A 16,657-nucleotide genomic window follows, 5' to 3' on the forward strand; every position below is an offset into this window, starting at 1 on the left:
AGATGTTGATAGGGTTGAATTATTGGATGATCATGCTCTCTCTAGGTCCCGTGTATATGTCCACTCAACAGTGTTGGCAGAAATAATATGGAGTGGGAAATCCGCCTTATATGAAACCGGATTTAATCTCTCTCGAGAAAACAACCTGACGGATCTGGGTGGAGATCAAAAATCATCTAAGAAGAGTTTACAAATGTATGGTGCTGTCAGTACACGCTCAGGCATCGTAGAGCAAGGAATAGCCTTGACAGCTATCGACAAGCAAAATAACCCGTAGAATCAGAAATGATTCATTTAGTTTTCTGGAATACTCAAGGGTTCCATCACTTTGTAAACTCCAAAGAAAGTGCGCTTCACGAGTTTGATATAATAGTACTCCTGGAAACCTGGCTAGTTGAGCCTCCCATTTGGGACGGTTTTGAGATTTTGTCTACGCCTGCCTTAACTCAAAAAAGAGGACGCCCCATGGCAGGTTTAATGGTAGCCATGAGGAAATCTAAAGACTTTGTGGCTATTTTATGCTCTTCTCCTAGTCCCTATATTCAAGTTGTTAAACTACTGAAACATCCATATGTCTTGATCATAATCAATATATACTGGGGGCGATCCCACCTAAAGTCTGAATTATTTTTTAATTGCATGGATATGGTATTTGATAACCTGGCTATGGAACATAATATTGATTTCATTCTTGTCATGAGTGATTTAAATCTGCACCTAATTCCAGAGTCAGGTAAAAGGTTTAATTCAGAAGAACAACAATGGTGTTTGAGGATGGATGAAAGACACTATCTTATGGCAAATGGTGCAATTGAAGGGGATATCCCTGTATGGAACATATGGGAAAGAGGCCAACTAAGAGCCATTATTGATTACATTTACACAAATCATGCCTTAATTAAATCATTTGAGATCAAAACTTGTGATAAAAGTGACCATAGTCAGTTGTGCGTGATGTGGTAGTGGAAATTATTGCAAAATCTGAAAAAGAAAGAGAGGTATGAAGGTCATGTTGAAGCAAATAATGCCAGAAACTGTCTTAGGTGGTCTGATAGAACCTAAGGAGAACTAGATAAAGCTTTAACAGGCGAGGATGGAAAGTGTTATGTATTGTGTATGCAAACATTTGAAATTGGCATCCCATGGGCACAGCTATAAACATCAGCATGTATTTGATGTGGCAGTCAAGGACAAAAAAACAGAATTGAGGTGGCAAATACGACAAGTTAAACATCTGCCCGTATGTGAAAGGGTCACCAAAATAAAAAAATCTTAAGACAGTTTACAAGAATTGGCAAAGGGGGGAGGAAAGCTCTCTGCTTCTAACAGGATAGTGAGCACATGTTGCAGAAAATTGTGAGGAAATCATCCATTGAGATATGGGGTCTCCTGAATGAAGCTACATTTAAAGGGCAGGCAGCGGTACAAATAAATTCTATCTCGGAACATAATAGGTGTGAATACTACCCGAACATTTATCAAACCCCGTTATCTGACTTGTGTCTCCCCTCTAAAAGAGATGATTGCTCTCATATAGTGCAATTTAAACATGAGGATTTGCTTTGCTACAATACAAAATTGAGCATGTCACGAGCCCTTGGGCCTGATGGCCTGGATAATAGAACGTTGCAAGAGCATCCAGAAACATGGGCTGCAGTTCTTAATAAAATCTTTACACAAGTAATGAAGCAGAGTGAGAAACCATCATCGTGGAAAAAAATCCATATTAATTCCTTTGTTTAAAAAAGGGAATAGCTCTATTAGACTGTCCGGGGAAATTTTTTGCGCACCTAGTCCTGAGAAATTTGAACACTTCGCTGTCTGAAGGGAATTTAAGAGACCCGTTTCAAACTGGGTTTCTAGCGAGACTTGGCAGTAGTATTAATCTCCTCACACCAGGGACGTCATTTGACCAAAATGCCAGGGGTAGCGGAAGTGACATCACACGACCCTTGACCCCGGATGACATCACAGGAAGTGATGTCATTTGACCCACCCCAAAGTGATATCGCGGGAAGCTATGGAACACGACCTTTCACCCATTGACAAAACAGGGAGTGGCATCACATAGCATTGTACACTACGAAAAATATGGTTACGATATCACTATAATGTGATGTACATTTCATACAGGAATGGATCGCCATATGTATCGTTAAGATCAGTGTGTATAGGCCCATATTACCAAATTACTGTGAATGCAAGCAGACGTCCATGACCAAATGATAATGATGTGTTATTATATAGCACTTACGCTTAAGAGCTTTACATAGTAGAAATATACACCCAATATCACCCAACCTGTGTTGGTACTCATTTATCAACCTCAGAAGGATGAAAGGCTGAGTTAAGGCATTTAAGAACAGACTTAGGTGACTCACCGCCTGAAGCGTGCCTGAAATAAACCTTTAATGAGTCTAGCAATTATTGTATAGAATTCCAGAAAGAGACATTATTTTGTATTCCTATTCTTTCTTATTTAGGGCCAGTGCTGAAAGTGTTAGACTTGTGGCACTCCTGTTCTTATTTTTTTTTTAAGGGGTCTGAAAAAGAAAGCCAGCCACTCCAGAAGTAAAGAGCCACATGGTGCTGGCCACAGCCCAGGAGGCTGCATTACAAAACAAAAAATATATATATATTATTTTTTTAACAGAGGTCGCAAGGGAGACCTCAGAGGTCGCAGTTGCGACCTCTGGCGACCCCTAAATGACGTCCCTGCCTCACACTAAATGCAATCATAGCTAAATATCACCATCTAAAGCAACCGTTGCATTTGTTGATTTCCGCACCGCTTTTGACACTGTCCTGAGAGAACATTTAATTAGTGAACTGATAGCTCAGAATTGCCCATGGCATATTTTGAAGTGGTTGATTGAATTTTATAATGGAACCTCCATCCAGATAAGACTGGATGGAGATGGGCTATTGTCTAACCCAATTCCGACATCAAGGGGGCTGAAGCAAGGCTGTATACTTGCTTCATCCCTCTTTAATTTTTTTTATATCAGATGTAGGAATGGGGTTTCTGAACTGCATAACTGATTCACCTAAATTAGGCAATCAGGTCATAAGATGGCTGCTTTATGCGGATGACCTCCTCTTAATTTCTAAATCACCAATGGGTTTGAAAAACATGCTCCAATCCTTGGAAACGTATTCTCCTGATAATCAAATTACAATTAATGTGAAAAAGACACAAATAATTCAATTTGCCAAAAGTAAGCATTGCAATTCTTCTATGGCCTGGCTAATAGATAAAACGTGATTAGAAGTAGTAACAAACTACGTCTATCTTGGTGTAAACGTTAACAACAATACTAAAAATGTACCATGTGAAATAAGTTTGCAAAGAAAAGTAAACACACTCATATCCCAGGCTCGAATTATAAATGGAAGATTTTGCAAGTTTTCAACCACTGGTGGTTTTCTATAGACAGAAAGTCTTGCACCATCTTATTGTATGGTGCCAAAACAAAAAAAGGGAGTCCACCCAAATTTTGGAACCTGATGGAAGCTTAATTTTGGAGAGCACTGCTAAAGCTGCCATCTTCTGTGCCAATAACTATGATTAGACATAAACTTGGTTTGATCTCTTTATATGCAGGGTATAAATGGAAAATGTGCGCCTTGTATAGAAAGTGTTTGTTAGGGAGAAATGGAAATGGATTACTAGGAATACTGTCAAACTATATGAACTCCTCGAACAACACTTTTTTGAAATTCTGGAGATCTAAGGCGCATGAGTTTTTTAGTGCTGCTGATATAACAGAGGAATTGCTCCTACAAAATCCTGATCGAGCCAAAATAAAGTTATGGCAAACCGATTGGATTGCCACTAGATAATTTTGTGGTAAATATAAAACATTCACAATAAATCCATTTGCTCTAAAAACGCTATGGATTAGTAGAACCATATTTTAAGAAGTCCCCCAACCAGCGGCATCGCTCTGGTCTCCTGCGTCTCAAATTCAATTTGTGGAAAACCAGGGAAATTACAACAAGATGGTATCCCCAAGGCCAAACAAAAAATATGTGTCGCTTTTGTGAAAAAGCCATAGAAACTCTAGAACATATAATTACTGAGTGTGTTAACTTGTCATTTTTATGACTCAAATATTTTAAAGATTTATTTCACTCTTTGGTTTGTATGGATGCCAAGGATTTATGGAGTTATGTTTATCATATACATTCGAAAACAATTGGTTATGCAACTGTAAACTTTCTGTCTGAATTGAATCTAGAAACAGAAGGTATTGGAGACATATGTACGATCTAATATATTGCAACAATTGGCTCGGAAGGAAAGGAGCTTAATATGTGATTCCTTTTCTTGTTCTCTTTTCTTCCTTGTTTTTGCTTTTTTTATATTCTTTCTCTCTTCTCTCTTTTAACGTATTTTATAACATAGAATTGTGATATTTATGAGTGAAGAAACACGTTTTAATTGTAAATGATTTATTATTTTATGTATATTATGTTGAAAGTTTGAAAGTTTCCGCCAAACAATAAAAAAATGTTTTAAAAAAAATATTGCTTTTTCGCTTCTAGGGATATTCCTTCTATCCCTCATGCCCTATGGCATGCTGCCAATATGCCCTTCAGGAGCCAGACAATCTTTTTGACCATGTCCTTCAATATCAGAGAGCAAAGAACAGAACAAAAACTAGAATGAGGAAGAGGCAAGGAGCAATGAGGATTACTCCTAATGTCAACCAAAGTCAACAGTCTAGTGGTTGGAAGACTGCAATTGGCCCAACTTGGTTTGAAACAGTGCCAGAAAAAGAAGCATGGAATTAGTCTCCTTACCCAGCTGGGGTGAGGTCTGCTAAGGAACGAGACTACGGGTACTGCGGCTGGCGGCACAAGAGTTTCACTGTTTCCGACTTGGTGACCAAGGGACCAAGGGAATGACCAAGGGAATGACCAAGGGAAGCAGATGATCCTGACATGTCCTGGGAGTCCTGGGAGCATTATCCGGAGACACTCATGGGTCGAGCACAGTCACTGAGACGCCAGGAAGAAAGGAGGCTGCCAAGGGGGAGCCGGAGACATGTTGAATGCTGTTGAGAGATCGATGCGCTCCACGGACGCGACGACAAGCCGTAGACCGACACATGAGACGCAAAGGACCCTGAAGCTGCTACTGAGAATCGGTAAGCCCACTGAGAGGGGAAAGGGCAGCCAGGGTGCTTTGGAGGGTTTACCGTGTACCAAGGGAGACACAGTGTGAGAACTTGGGGAAGCCTGAACAGGCGAATAGAGCCCCAGGGACATTTGATAACAAGATAAGGAGTACATTGAAAAGCGGTCTGGGACCCATTGAGACGTTAAAAGACACACATGGGGAAAACCATGTGGCAGATCAAAAACGGTATTAAAAGGAATGTGAAAAGACTTGGCAAAGGAGAATACCAGGCAGAGTCAAGTGTATAGAAAGTGAACTATAAAAAAAGAACCTGGCAGAGGAGTAGACCAGGTGTTTTGTGAGCAAAAGAATCCCAAGAATGACCCATGCCCTAAGGATTCTGAACTGTGATGAATGAGTAAAAAGAACCCGTCAGGCGAGTACACCAGGGGTCTTGCGAGTCTGGGACCCACACCCAAATTGTATCAAGGAACTCTATGAAAGAACCTGGCAGGGGAGTATGCCAGGTATTGTTGTGTGAGTCAGAGCATCCCAAGGAAGATTAATGCTTTAGAATTATTGCATTACGTTGCATGTGAGAAGGACTTGGGGGAGGGAGACATTTCCCCTGGAACAAGTTGCGACATCAAGAGGAGGGGTGTTATCCTCTTGAGATGAAAAGAACTTGGTTATTCTTTTGAACTTATGTTTGATGAAGAGAAGCCTGGGGAAGGGAGTGATTCCCTGGAACTGTGAGCATTATTCATTTGGAACTACACCATTTTGTTGAACTTGAACATTTGCTCACTTGCCAGGCAGAGACATTACCCTTAGCGTCTTAGAGTTACTTTTAGAGTGTGAGGGCTAGGATAGCATATCGGACACAGGACATTTTTGCTTTTTGGACATCTCGACACATGACAGGCCCTTCGTATTTGGTTGAGGTAGGGAAATACCTCCTAGGATAGGGACAGTGGGTTTCCAACCCTGTTTTCATTTAATAAAAGTTTATGGCAAGCACCATCCTCTGTGCCCGCATCTCATTCCTGGTTCATCACAAAGCATACTCGTTATGGTTTTGTTATTAAGGGTAGTACAGCTGATGGTGCAACCTTTTTGAATTTGAGCAGAATGTACTACTGAGTACAGTCACTGCACTCATTGCTCCTTATTGTTTTTCATTGGTCAGACCGGATGAAGTATAGATGATTCATATATGTACTAATATAAAATGTTTCCGTTGAAGTGACATGAGGAAAAGAATGAAAGATGCATAGAGATTATTTTTTTTATATGTGCAGCCGACTAATGACTTAGTTTCAATTTACCACTCAAGGCTATTCTTTCACTCATAATGTTCTCCTTACTGGTCCTGTTTTTAATATGTTTTTTGCCATCTTGCTCATGTCGGCCGAGAGCTACCTTGGACATGTGCTTACTTTAAAGGGGCCCCTTTGAGGTAAATGGAGAGTGATCACAAGTCGAACTTTCTGAAAGCTTTCTGTTCACCCACGTACATAAAGTAGCCTGTCTGCAAATACAGAACTACACTCTGTGAATGTATATATTGTTTACAGTTTAAGTATTTGTATACATGTAATATATGGCCTTATGTAGTCAGAAACTAACTTGCAAGCACATTATAGAGTACAGGAACATTAGTTGGGGGAGATGGCTGGTGCACTGGAAACGCATTAAGAATTCAGTGGTGGAGGAGGGAGTAGGCTAGTAGTGGAGGATGGCGGTGGTCAGCACTTGGCGATGCTTCAGATTCTTTCTGAGAGGTTTGGAAAGCCCTTATCATGTATGTGTTCTGAAAATAATGTGTTTATGAGGGTTTCAGTCTGAAACCCAAAAGCATGAGGAATCCGTTTATTTTGGCAGCTGTTCTCCGTTATACAAATGACCATAACATAACATAACACAAAAAACACATTTTGTTCCCTGCATCTTTTTTTGCAACTCTTTTTTCATGGTGATATTGTGGTTCCTGATGTTGCCTTGACCTCTCCAGATCTTTAATTTTTCAGCCAGAGAAGAAGAGACGTTGGTTCCTATTGTCCAGTACAAGGGTCTGCATCCTTTAACTCTCCAGGTGTTTTTGATTACAACTTCAATCCGCTTAAGCTATTAAGCTATTATAGTCAATGATGAGGATTGGGGATCATATCAGGTGGAACCCAAAACATCTAGAGCTGAAGGTTACAGACCTCTGTTCTAGTAGGTGATACAGTCAAGGACAAAAAAACAGAATTGAGGTGGCAAATACGACAAGTTAAACATCTGCCCGTATGTGAAAGGGTCACCAAAATAAAAAAATCTTAAGACAGTTTACAAGAATTGGCAAAGGGGGGAGGAAAGCTCTCTGCTTCTAACAGGATAGTGAGCACATGTTGCAGAAAATTGTGAGGAAATCATCCATTGAGATATGGGGTCTCCTGAATGAAGCTACATTTAAAGGGCAGGCAGCGGTACAAATAAATTCTATCTCGGAACATAATAGGTGTGAATACTACCCGAACATTTATCAAACCCCGTTATCTGACTTGTGTCTCCCCTCTAAAAGAGATGATTGCTCTCATATAGTGCAATTTAAACATGAGGATTTGCTTTGCTACATTACAAAATTGAGCATGTCACGAGCCCTTGGGCCTGATGGCCTGGATAATAGAACGTTGCAAGAGCATCCAGAAACATGGGCTGCAGTTCTTAATAAAATCTTTACACAAGTAATGAAGCAGAGTGAGAAACCATCATCGTGGAAAAAAATCCATATTAATTCCTTTGTTTAAAAAAGGGAATAGCTCTATTAGACTGTCCGGGGAAATTTTTTGCGCACCTAGTCCTGAGAAATTTGAACACTTCGCTGTCTGAAGGGAATTTAAGAGACCCGTTTCAAACTGGGTTTCTAGCGAGACTTGGCAGTAGTATTAATCTCCTCACACCAGGGACGTCATTTGACCAAAATGCCAGGGGTAGCGGAAGTGACATCACACGACCCTTGACCCCGGATGACATCACAGGAAGTGATGTCATTTGACCCACCCCAAAGTGATATCGCGGGAAGCTATGGAACACGACCTTTCACCCATTGACAAAACAGGGAGTGGCATCACATAGCATTGTACACTACGAAAAATATGGTTACGATATCACTATAATGTGATGTACATTTCATACAGGAATGGATCGCCATATGTATCGTTAAGATCAGTGTGTATAGGCCCATATTACCAAATTACTGTGAATGCAAGCAGACGTCCATGACCAAATGATAATGATGTGTTATTATATAGCACTTACGCTTAAGCGCTTTACATAGTAGAAATATACACCCAATATCACCCAACCTGTGTTGGTACTCATTTATCAACCTCAGAAGGATGAAAGGCTGAGTTAAGGCATTTAAGAACAGACTTAGGTGACTCACCGCCTGAAGCGTGCCTGAAATAAACCTTTAATGAGTCTAGCAATTATTGTATAGAATTCCAGAAAGACACATTATTTTGTATTCCTATTCTTTCTTATTTAGGGCCAGTGCTGAAAGTGTTAGACTTGTGGCACTCCTGTTCTTATTTTTTTTTTAAGGGGTCTGAAAAAGAAAGCCAGCCACTCCAGAAGTAAAGAGCCACATGGTGCTGGCCACAGCCCAGGAGGCTGCATTACAAAACAAAAAATATATATATATTATTTTTTTAACAGAGGTCGCAAGGGAGACCTCAGAGGTCGCAGTTGCGACCTCTGGCGACCCCTAAATGACGTCCCTGCCTCACACTAAATGCAATCATAGCTAAATATCACCATCTAAAGCAACCGTTGCATTTGTTGATTTCCGCACCGCTTTTGACACTGTCCTGAGAGAACATTTAATTAGTGAACTGATAGCTCAGAATTGCCCATGGCATATTTTGAAGTGGTTGATTGAATTTTATAATGGAACCTCCATCCAGATAAGACTGGATGGAGATGGGCTATTGTCTAACCCAATTCCGACATCAAGGGGGCTGAAGCAAGGCTGTATACTTGCTTCATCCCTCTTTAATTCTTTTTATATCAGATGTAGGAATGGGGTTTCTGAACTGCATAACTGATTCACCTAAATTAGGCAATCAGGTCATAAGATGGCTGCTTTATGCGGATGACCTCCTCTTAATTTCTAAATCACCAATGGGTTTGAAAAACATGCTCCAATCCTTGGAAACGTATGCTCCTGATAATCAAATTACAATTAATGTGAAAAAGACACAAATAATTCAATTTGCCAAAAGTAAGCATTGCAATTCTTCTATGGCCTGGCTAATAGATAAAACGTGATTAGAAGTAGTAACAAACTACGTCTATCTTGGTGTAAACGTTAACAACAATACTAAAAATGTACCATGTGAAATAAGTTTGCAAAGAAAAGTAAACACACTCATATCCCAGGCTCGAATTATAAATGGAAGATTTTGCAAGTTTTCAACCACTGGTGGTTTTCTATAGACAGAAAGTCTTGCACCATCTTACTGTATGGTGCCAAAACAAAAAAAGGGAGTCCACCCAAATTTTGGAACCTGATGGAAGCTTAATTTTGGAGAGCACTGCTAAAGCTGCCATCTTCTGTGCCAATAACTATGATTAGACATAAACTTGGTTTGATCTCTTTATATGCAGGGTATAAATGGAAAATGTGCGCCTTGTATAGAAAGTGTTTGTTAGGGAGAAATGGAAATGGATTACTAGGAATACTGTGAAACTATATGAACTCCTCGAACAACACTTTTTTGAAATTCTGGAGATCTAAGGCGCATGAGTTTTTTAGTGCTGCTGATATAACAGAGGAATTGCTCCTACAAAATCCTGATCGAGCCAAAATAAAGTTATGGCAAACCGATTGGATTGCCACTAGATAATTTTGTGGTAAATATAAAACATTCACAATAAATCCATTTGCTCTAAAAACGCTATGGATTAGTAGAACCATATTTTAAGAAGTCCCCCAACCAGCGGCATCGCTCTGGTCTCCTGCGTCTCAAATTCAATTTGTGGAAAACCAGGGAAATTACAACAAGATGGTATCCCCAAGGCCAAACAAAAAATATGTGTTGCTTTTGTGAAAAAGCCATAGAAACTCTAGAACATATAATTACTGAGTGTTTTAACTTGTCATTTTTATGACTCAAATATTTTAAAGATTTATTTCACTCTTTGGTTTGTATGGATGCCAAGGATTTATGGAGTTATGTTTATCATATACATTCGAAAACAATTGGTTATGCAACTGTAAACTTTCTGTCTGAATTGAATCTAGAAACAGAAGGTATTGGAGACATATGTACGATCTAATATATTGCAACATTTGGCTCGGAAGGAAAGGAGCTTAATATGTGATTCCTTTTCTTGTTCTCTTTTCTTCCTTGTTTTTGCTTTTTTTATATTCTTTCTCTCTTCTCTCTTTTAATGTATTTTATAACATAGAATTGTGATATTTATGAGTGAAGAAACAAGTTTTAATTGTAAATGATTTATTATTTTATGTATATTATGTTGAAAGTTTGAAAGTTTCCGCCAAACAATAAAAAAATGTTTTAAAAAAATATTGCTTTTTCGCTTCTAGGGATATTCCCTCTATCCCTCATGCCCTATGGCATGCTGCCAATATGCCCTTCAGGAGCCAGACAATCTTTTTGACCATGTCCTTCAATATCAGAGAGCAAAGAACAGAACAAAAACTAGGATTAGGAAGAGGGATGGAGCAATGAGGATTACTCCTAATGTCAACCAAAGTCAACAGTCTAGTGGTTGGAAGACTGCAATTGGCCCGACTTGGTTTGAAACAGTGCCAGAAAAAGAAGCATGGAATTAGTCTCCTTACCCAGCTGGGGTGAGGTCTGCTAAGGAACGAGACTACGGGTACTGCGGCTGGCGGCACAAGAGTTTCACTGTTTCCGACTTGGTGACCAAGGGACCAAGGGAATGACCAAGGGAATGACCAAGGGAAGCAGATGATCCTGACATGTCATTGGGAGTTCTGGGAGCATTATCCGGAGGCACTCATGGGTCGAGCACAGTCACTGAGACGCCAGGAAGAAAGGAGGCTGCCAAGGGGGAGCCGGAGACATGTTGAATGCCGTTGAGAAATCGATGCGCTCCACGGACCCGACGACAAGCCGTAGACCGACACATGAGACGCAAAGGACCCTGAAGCTGCTACTGAGAATCGGTAAGCCCACTGAGAGGGGAAAGGGCAGCCAGGGTGCTTTGGAGGGTTTACCGTGTACCAAGGGAGACACAGTGTGAGAACTTGGGGAAGCCTGAACAGGCGAATAGAGCCCCAGGGACATTTGATAACAAGATAAGGAGTACATTGAAAAGCGGTCTGGGACCCATTGAGACGTTAAAAGACACACATGGGGAAAACCATGTGGCAGATCAAAAACGGTATTAAAAGGAATGTGAAAAGACCTGGTAAAGGAGAATACCAGGCAGAGTCAAGTGTATAGAAAGTGAACTATAAAAAAAGAACCTGGCAGAGGAGTAGACCAGGTGTTTTGTGAGCAAAAGAATCCCAAGAATGACCCATGCCCTAAAGATTCTGAACTGTAATGAATGAGTAAAAAGAACCCGTCAGGCGAGTACACCAGGGGTCTTGCGAGTCTGGGACCCACACCCAAATTGTATCAAGGAACTCTATGAAAGAACCTGGCAGGGGAGTATGCCAGGTATTGTTGTGTGAGTCAGAGCATCACAAGGAAGATTAATGCTTTAGAATTATTGCATTACGTTGCATGTGAGAAGGACTTGGGGAAGGGAGACATTTCCCCTGGAACAAGTTGCGACATCAAGAGGAGGGGTGTTATCCTCTTGAGATGAAAAGAACTTGGTTATTCTTTTGAACTTATGTTTGATGAAGAGAAGCCTGGGGAAGGGAGTGATTCCCTGGAACTGTGAGCATTATTCATTTGGAACTACACCATTTTGTTGAACTTGAACATTTGCTCACTTGCCAGGCAGAGACATTACCCTTAGCGTCTTAGAGTTACTTTTAGAGTGTGAGGGCTAGGATAGCATATCGGACACAGGACATTTTGCTTTTTGGACATCTCGACACATGACAGGCCCTTCGTATTTGGTTGAGGTAGGGAAATACCTCCTAGGATAGGGACAGTGAGTTTCCAACCCTGTTTTCATTTAATAAAAGTTTATGGCAAGCACCATCCTCTGTGCCCGCATCTCATTCCTGGTTCATCACAAAGCATACTCGTTATGGTCTTGTTATTAAGGGTAGTACAGCTGATGGTGCAACCTTTTTGAATTTGAGCAGAATGTACTACTGAGTACAGTCACTGCACTCAGTGCTCCTTATTGATTTTCATTGGTCAGACCGGATGAAGTATAGATGATTCATATATGTACTAATATAAAATGTTTCCATTGAAGTGACATGAGGAAAAGAAAGAATGAAAGATGCATAGAGATTATTTTTTTTATATGTGCAGCCGACTAATGACTTAGTTTCAATTTACCACTCAAGGCTATTCTTTCTCTCATAATGTTCTCCTTACTGGTCCTGTTTTTAATATTTTTTTGCCATCTTGCTCATGTCGGCCGAGAGCTACCTTGGACATGTGCTTACTTTAAAGGGGCCCCTTCGAGGTAAATGGAGAGTGATCACAAGTCGAACTTTCTGAAAGCTTTCTGTTCACCCACGTACATAAAGTAGCCTGTCTGCAAATACAGAACTACACTCTGTGAATGTATATATGGTTTACAGTTTAAGTATTTGTATACATGTAATATATGGCCTTATGTAGTCAGAAACTAACTTGCAAGCACATTATAGAGTACAGGAACATTAGTTGGGGGAGATGGCTGGTGCACTGGAAACGCATTAAGAGTTCAGTGGTGGAGGAGGGAGTAGGCTAGTAGTGGAGGATGGCGGTGGTCAGCACTTGGCGATGCTTCAGATTCTTTCTGCGATGTTTGGAAAGCCCTTATCATGTATGTGTTCTGAAAATAATGTGTTTATGAGGGTTTCAGTCTGAAACCCAAAAGCATGAAGAATCCATTTATTTTGGCAACTGTTCTCCGTCATACAAATGACCATAACATAACATAACACAAAAAACACATTTTGTTCCCTGCATCTTTTTTTGCAACTCTTGTATTTTTTCTTGGTGATATTGTGGTTCCTGATGTTGCCTTGACCTCTCCAGATCTTTACTTTTTCAGCCAGAGAAGAAGAGACGTTGGTTCCTATTGTCCAGTACAAGGGTCTGCATCCTTTAACTCTCCAGGTGTTTTTGATTAGAACTTCAATCCGCTTAAGCTATTATAGTCAATGATGAGGATTGGGGATCATATCAGGTGGGACCCAAAACATCTAGAGCCGAAGGTTACAGACCTCTGTTCTAGTAGGTGATACAGACTACCTTGAAGACAATTAAGGCCTAGAGGGGTAATTGACTTCTCTGTGGACAGGGGGAGCTAATATAATTCTCTTTACACATGGCAGATGTGGGTGAATCTTTGCACATGTGGTGTGTAGTGCAAACATGTTTTTAAATATGATTTAAGAGTACAGAATTCCAACTGATTTATTTACATGCATACTTCAAATGTAGGACAAAATGTGCTTACCCCTACGTCCCGTCCCCTTTCGTCCATACTTATGGGACATCTCTCCGTCCTGTGGGACGGAGCACTTTGTAAAAAGCATCACATTTTTTTTTCAAAAATGTGTCCTTCCTCTCTTTCTGCGCGGGGCCCGGCCGGCGGCCATAACCCCGCCCACCTTGGCTCCGCCCCGCGCATCACCCATCAGTCCTTTTCTCCGCTCGTTCGGGACCGGACGCACTTGCATCCTCGGAAGATTTTCTTCCCTTTTTTCCTCTCTGGCTCTCGCTAGCGATCGTGTACTAGTCTGTCTATGTCGTTCAAACTAGACTTTCCAGATTGTTCATCGTGTCACAGTCGTTTCGCAAGGGTGGATCCCCATCCTCTTTGTTTAGAGTGCTTGGGTGCGGATCACCGTTGGGACTCCTGTTTTTACTGCGACTCCCTTTCGGTCCGGGCACTTCAACGTCAGTTGGAGCGGTGGGAGGAGGTTTTCCGACAAACTCCTCCTTCACATTTTCAGGCGTTCATCGACGAGAAGAAAAAACGCCTGGTAAATTCTTTACTTTTCAGAGCACCCCTGCCGGGGGATACCTTTGCAGGTTCCTCTCGGGCCGGGAGGAGCGTTGATCGCTTTGTCACCAGGGTTCGCCCTGAGGTGCCCGTTGGGCCTAATAATTGTACCGGAGTTTTCTCCGATGGTCTCCGTGAGGGGCCTGTGGATACCGGAGCACGCTCCGAGGCCCCTCCTGTGGGGCTGTTGGTAGACCCAGTTCTACTGAATCGTGGGATATCGGAGCTCGCTCTGAGGCCTCTCTGTCGGCTTCCCTCAAAAATAAGACCGGGGTGCGCCCCGATGCCTTGGTGGGGCTTGCTGTTACCGAACGGATGTTTGAGGCCCGCGCGGATAAGGCTGTCACCGGACGTGGGTCCGAGGTCCCTCTTTCAGAGGCTAAAGTTACCAACATTTCTGAGAGGCCTGACAAGGCCTTATCGGTGAAGGCTGTTTCTCACCGTTCCCGCTCTTGCAGCGACACCAGATCTGTTGAGGGGGCAAAGAAGGAAAGTTCTTCTTTTACCGGGAGTGCCGAGGTCCTTCCTGGGAAGGCTAATTTGGCGGTTAGTATGTCACAGAAACAGTCCAGGCCTCATAGTACCAGCTCTGCCGAGGTTCCCTATGTTAAGGCTAAAGTTAAGACCCCTGATCCATCGACGGGGACCCCTGCCTCACTTCCTCACGTGCCGCAGTTCCCCTCAGGCGATGACAAAATGGCGCCTGTTCCCGCCACGACCGCGGTGGCCATTTTGGGTGCTACCCCTACAACTATGCCATCGCCTCTGGTGTAGGGCTTGGTTCCTTGGGTGAACATAGAGTCCCTTGTGCGCATCCTTATTGGCCAGTTTATGATTGGAACGCCCGGATGCCCCTTCCGCACAATGTTTCATTGCCTGCGGGGTCGGCACCTTTGATTTATGTGGATACGTCGGTGCAGGGGCCGGTGTGGCACCCTTCCCCGTTACGTCCTTGGAATTATCCTCCTCATGAGAGGCCTCTTCAGGTTCCAAAGCAGTCCCCGGAGGAGGCCTTTTTCGGAAAATTTCAAACGCTCATGCGTACTGACCCCATGAGGGAGTATTTCAAAGGACTTTTTAGGGAGATAGGACCGCCAGCGCCTCCGGCTCCACCTGTTCCTCCAGTGGTTCCGCCGGCACCTCCCTTGCCTGCGGTGCCTCCCCCGACTCTTCCACCTTTGCCTCCATTGTCCCCTGTGGACAAGGCAGCGCCCAACACGGTTCAGCAGGATCCTGACCTGTTGGATGACGCGCAGGGCGATCAGGACAACGAGGACCTGCCCCGCTCTATTAGAGCTTTTTATGACCGGGTACTGGACATGATGTGCTTCTTAGATGTTCCGGTGCCAGAGGCACCCGCTCCGCAGGAGGGTGTGCTTTCTGGGGCGTTCACCCTGTCTCCTTCGGAGCGTACCGGCCTGTTCTTGCAGAAGGACATTCTGGCCGAGGTCTGCAAGGTCTGGGAAAAGCCACACTCTGGACTTTTTATCAATAAGAAAATTGACGCGAGATACAGACTACCTTCTGAAGAGGTGGCCCTGTCGTCTTGTCCGCCCCCCTCCTCCACAGTGGTGGCCGCGACCACTTTGCAATCCAGGGCTGCAGCATCCTCTTCCACGACGGCTACTCAGGTTCTGGGAAAGGAGGACAAGCTCCTTGACTCCCTGGGGAGAAAAATCTTTGCCAACTCGGTCTTGCAGCTCAGGCAGGCCAACGCCGAATTGGTGTTAGCGGGAGCTAATATGCGGATGTGGAAAGGTCTGTCGAAGTTTGAGGAGTTTATCCCGGTCGAGAAGCTGGAAGACTTTAAAGGGGGTTTATCCGACGCCAGGGTCTTGGCCCAGGATCTCCTGGAGGCTGCGGCTCATCACGTAGACACCTCGGCTCGGGGCCTTATGCTGGGGGTTGATACCTCTCGGCAGGTGTGCTTGCATGCAACTAAATTCTCAAAAGAAGTGCAGGACAAGGTGTTGGACCTTCCGTTCGATGGGAAGGAGCTCTTTCATTCTACAACAGATGTAGAGCTCACCAAGACAAAGGATAGCATTCAGACAGCTAAGTCCTTGTCAGTCCTTGTTAAGACTCCTTTCAAAACCCAGAGACCGTTGTCGCAAAGTCGACCTTCCTCTGGCTTTAGGGACTGCCTCGACCGAAAATCTCGCAGAGTGGATACCCCTGCGGGGAACAACTGCCGTAGGCAACAAGGGACACGGTTTTTCTCCCGCTCCTCAGCCTCCTCCTCAGGTTCAGGTGGCAACACCACCGATAAACCTACTAAATGAGGGTTCTCTGTGCTCGCACGAGGCCCCGGTGGGAGGAAGCATTGCGTCTCATTGGGAGGCGTGGCAGACCATCACAGAAGAC

At 43.0% G+C, this 16,657-nt stretch overlaps 1 protein-coding gene across 2 annotated transcripts in view; it reads left to right on the top strand.

Moving 5' to 3' along the window:
- Positions 1 to 16,657, top strand: part of ACVR1C (activin A receptor type 1C) — a 1,016,293-nt gene that overhangs the window by 168,272 nt on the left and 831,364 nt on the right. The gene's annotated exons all lie outside the window — the stretch shown is intronic.

This window comes from Ambystoma mexicanum, chromosome 9, assembly GCF_040938575.1.
Source record: "Ambystoma mexicanum isolate Mex_15411 chromosome 9, UKY_AmexF1_1, whole genome shotgun sequence".
In the NCBI taxonomy this organism is placed as follows: domain Eukaryota; kingdom Metazoa; phylum Chordata; class Amphibia; order Caudata; family Ambystomatidae; genus Ambystoma; species Ambystoma mexicanum.